This window comes from Rhagoletis pomonella, unplaced genomic scaffold (genome assembly GCF_013731165.1).
Source record: "Rhagoletis pomonella isolate Grant_MI unplaced genomic scaffold, Rhpom_1.0 Rhpom_scaffold_00005, whole genome shotgun sequence".
NCBI lineage: Eukaryota > Metazoa > Arthropoda > Insecta > Diptera > Tephritidae > Rhagoletis > Rhagoletis pomonella.
In genome coordinates this window covers 28,092,622-28,097,400 of record NW_023458559.1, presented here as the reverse complement: position 1 = coordinate 28,097,400, position 4,779 = coordinate 28,092,622, and the positions used below count along the sequence as shown (strand labels likewise).

Below are 4,779 nucleotides of genomic sequence, written 5' to 3'. Positions count from 1 at the left end.
GAAATAATCTCTTGTGTACTTTTAATTCCTAACAAGGACTCATAACTCGGGCCTGCACAGCATGCGTATCTGTATGCGTGCGTTTGACATTTACGCTTATAAATCAAAATTCATACAATTTTCTTACATTTTCATGCGTTGCTATGTAGGTACTGCTACAAAAATTTGTATATTCAATTTTTCTGTCAAACGCACGCATACGTATACGCATGCTATCGAGATCCGCCTTTAGAGCTGTAAATATATATATATTTTTTTTTTAACGAAAAATTATTTAATTATTTAATTTTTTAATTAAGGTACGATTGGTATTCTATACCAATTTTAGGTAGGGTTGCCAAATAACTAATAAATTAAAGTTAATGAAACGAAAACTAAAGAACACTGCCTTACAATTATGTTACATTATTTGCATTAAAAAATATATATTAAGTACTTTTTATTTTATCCGTATTTTCATATAGTGAGGACATAAAACAGGCACAAAAGTGTAAAAAATCTTTCTAAAGAAAAAACTAAAAACATCCAATTTTGAAAGCATATAAAAGAAGACAGAAAGAGTTTGGTATGCACAAACTTTTGGTTTGGTTTCCGCTTGTCACTTATCTAAAAAAAATTTATTAACGAAAATTAAAAACAAATGAATGGTTGCCAGTACTAATACCAATTGAAAGGTGTTTAGTAACTAGGGTTGCCATACACCTCGCATATACTTTTGATATAAACTTTTTGCCAACGAAATATTGGCGCTATTTACTTATCATAGTAAAAAGTATATAAAAGCATTAAGGGTGAAAATTGTCTAAGAAGGGTTGACACTTAACAAAAAATTTAAGTAATTTAAAAAGAAAATGCAAAAAATTATAAAGAAAATGTATAGCAATGTCTATTAGAATTGAAAGAAATTCAAAGCATACATATATATCTATATTACTTTCTTTATTTAAAATAAACGAGAGGCCTAAAACTACTTTATTCATAATTTCTGCAAAAAAAAAATTTAGTGCAGGCACTTTCACTTCAGAGTTTCCATACATATCTATAAACTAAATTAAAATTTAAATACAAAATTTATTGAAGTGTTTTTGTTATTGAAATTGAGGGTATTTAATATCTTTAAAACTTCTCAGAACTTTTAAAAGGGTTGCCAAAAAACATATTTAATATGTTTGGTGTATGCTATTTTCGCAAAAAATGCATCTATTTATCATAGTACCAAAATAAAATTGTCAGGGAAGACTTCAATCAAAAAAAAAATTGTGTGCGGATATTATGCATATCGCATTATATAAGGCATTAAAGCCAACGTACTTTCTAGCTAAAAACGAAACTAGAATTTTATTATTTAATTAGGTCAGTATTTTTAAGTATTGTTCCAGAGTATCTATCAAAAAAGAAAATCTTATTCAAAAATTTTATTCAGATCGAAGCCGTTTTTCCATACAAAATTTCATTAAAACAAGTAATTTTTAAGCAAAAAACAAAACCGACTTCAATTCTCGTATAAAAACTTAATATTTTCGTTAATTTCTTCATGATCCAACGATCGGCTTTAAACCAAATTAGTATGGGACCACTAATTTCTGAGCACATCACCTTTCCAATTCCGGGTAGTTTTTTTTACCGTACGATATTTTTAATTAGAAATTTTTGTGGGTTTCAAACTACACATCCCATGATAGATTAGAATTTGCATCATTACATTTCCGTTGGCCTCAAATTATGCCTTAAAATATGCCACATTTACGGTAGAGCAGTACCGTACCTACCACTGCAGGTACGTAGAGTGGTAATTTTGTTAATCAAAAATCTCTAAAATAAAAAAGTTCGCCTAATAATACGCAGCATTTGGAAACATGCCCGTCATACTGCGAGGTTTGGCTTCATGTTGTATGTATACCTTAACCCCTCAATTCTGTGCACTTGACAAATAATCAACCTTGACTATTTGCCAATAAAGTTGCGCCTAGAACTATGACCCTAAGATTTGTCTGTATTTGCTAACAGTGTTGTACTATTTTAAAGCACCTGAAGTTAAATTTTTGCAGCATAGTTCAGGTCTCCCCGATTATGAGTTCCATAATATATGGCACAACTGTTATTCATTCAGAGATTTCTTTTAAACGAAATTAAACATACCGCCTCTAGAATTCCTCTGGAGTGTATTTTGAATTTCTAGACTTGGAATAAGGATTGCGGCTACTTGTGTTCAAAGGGATATTTATAAAAAACAAAAAAACAAATATACTTAGGAATAGGCACGAAAATATGTATGTAAAATTATTTTAAATTCCCAACTCTTAAATCTAATCATTGCACTCCCTATTTCTTGTGCGAAATTTAAGTATGTTTCCTTATTTTCTTTAACTCAATTCTAATACTTTTGCGTTTTTTTTTATGCTCCCCACATAGCGCAGCCACGTACTCGAAAAATCCCTTATTTGTTTCAAATTATTATTTTTACTTTCCGCATGAATGCTCCCGTCAGTGAAGCTGTCAGGTGCACTCACATACGGTTACCGGCATGCCCATGCAGTCACTGCTACTTAGACAAACGCACAGTCAGCCAAAAACATATCAGCCCGACTTCTGTAAATTGCCGAAAGGATAATCGCATCTTTAGCTGAAATTCGTTATATTCGTTATAGATCTTTGAGGGGTGAGTACAAAGTTGTATGTACATGTATACATATCTATGTCTGCATTCATAAGTACATAAATACTTACCTTTAAGGATATAAACATAAAATTAAAATTTCACGGCAAGCATATTAGGAGATAAACGGACTATTAACAGACTTCATGTGTAGCTCGCATTGCAAATATTTTGTACAGAAGACCTTTCTGAGTTTTTTTATACCACTCAAAAAATCTTTTCCTTCACATAAACACCATTTTCATCAACATTATTCTAATGCGCTTTACATCGAATTTTCAACAAAAATTTAACTTAGCCATTCCCCATATCTCGCACAGTTCAATGCACAATTTTTAAACATAAGTAAATATAATCACACACGCGTAAACGCTTGTAATAAAATTTGTAGGCATTATATATCATGTGAAATGAAATTTGAAAAATCATTACCCGCCAGCCACTCAAATACAATAACAAATGCGATTATGGAATAAATTGAGCAATAAATTGCCACAATCAGCACTTGAACTGGCCGAAAAGTACGAAAATAAAATGCACTCGTAATACTCTTTGCTTTATCTCTATCTCTTTCTGCCTCTCACTTAATCGCTTCAACACTTCAAGCGCAGTGATTGCAGAAATGCCAACAACTGGGCAAGCCGCAGTGAGTTTATATATGTATTTATAATATTTATGTAGCCAAGTAAGTAATGACCCATCTGGGACCAGTGAATTGTTGGAATTATTATTACATTCGCACTCACTCGAGTCACATGTGCGCCAGCCAAAGCCAATATTCTGTAGTAATCACTTTAATCGGCAATTTATTAAAATTCTGTTTGCTAAAGCAATAACAAATGCAAAATCAATCACAGCAGAAACCCTTATGAATTTGCAATCATATTTAATATGAGGAGTTTTAATTTTAAAATTTGGGAGGTGCATTCCTTACTGGGACTTATAAGTACCAAAAGCATATTTTTTAATAAAAAATTTTTACTGTGGAATTGTTCAAAATATAAAGCGATAACACCGCTTTTTTTTACCAATGCTTTTCTTATCATAAATAGTACACGCAATTTTGATTTCGAAAAACAAATCCACACTTTTCCTGCATTCACCAGCCTTTTGGTCTATGATTTTCAACTTTTTTTTCGTTCAAAAAACCGATCTCGCATACATATTTGTGCTAGTAATTTCTTTTAGGTATACCATGTTGTATGTACTTCACTTTAATTAAGATAAGACTTTGATTTTGCAGCCCGTCCTTGAATGACAAATACGTTGTCCAGGATGTCATAAATTCTCTCAGAAGACGTTCACCGGTTACTACCTCTACCTGCATACAGCGCTTGCTTCCGGATGTAAGGATATTATGATATTGGCTATATTAAGTGTCAAATGATTGCTTCAAATTTTCTTCAGTAGCTGAGTGACCTCAAATTAGAGATAAATTAAAAATATTTAAAAAAGATATAGGTATATTTTAGAGGCTTTTGGTAAACAATGATAAGCTGATGAAATCTGGTTATGTTGTTAGTGAAATTGGTCTCAAATAGAACGATGTGTCTATATACTATAACTCAAAGTCATTTGACCAAAGGAGTACGAAGCACAAACACCTATTGAGAGAAGTCATAATAACAATTGATTGATCTGGTCTCTGGAACATATCGACCAAAATGAAGCCTAGGTGATATTTAAAGTGAGGTGAGTCTACTTCTAATTCGCAAAATTTCCAATTTATGAGAACTTTAATAGAATAAGTCGGTTGATAAATATGGCACTATCCATGTAAATTCCACCGCGCAGTTTTTTATACGTGATTTATCATAAAGTTGTTTTATTGTAAATTGCATAGTTTACTTATTTGAAAAATTATCTCATCTTCATTTATCTTATTTTTCTTTATCATTATCTTTATCTCCATCTTCTTCTTCATTTTCATTTTCATCTTCATCTTCATCTCTTATATTCATATTCACTTGCATCTTTTTCTACATCCACAACTCCATCTTCATCTTCTCCTTCTCCTTCTCCTTCTCCTTCTCCTTCTCCTTCTCCTTCTCCTTCTCCTTCTCCTTCTCCTTCTCCTTCTCCTTCTCCTTCTCCTTCTCCTTCTCCTTCTCCTTCTCCTTCTC

The 4,779-nt window shown here is 31.8% G+C and overlaps 1 protein-coding gene across 1 annotated transcript in view; it reads right to left on the bottom strand.

Moving 5' to 3' along the window:
- Positions 1-4,779, bottom strand: part of LOC118740051 (ras-interacting protein RIP3-like) — a 342,513-nt gene that overhangs the window by 272,758 nt on the left and 64,976 nt on the right. The gene's annotated exons all lie outside the window — the stretch shown is intronic.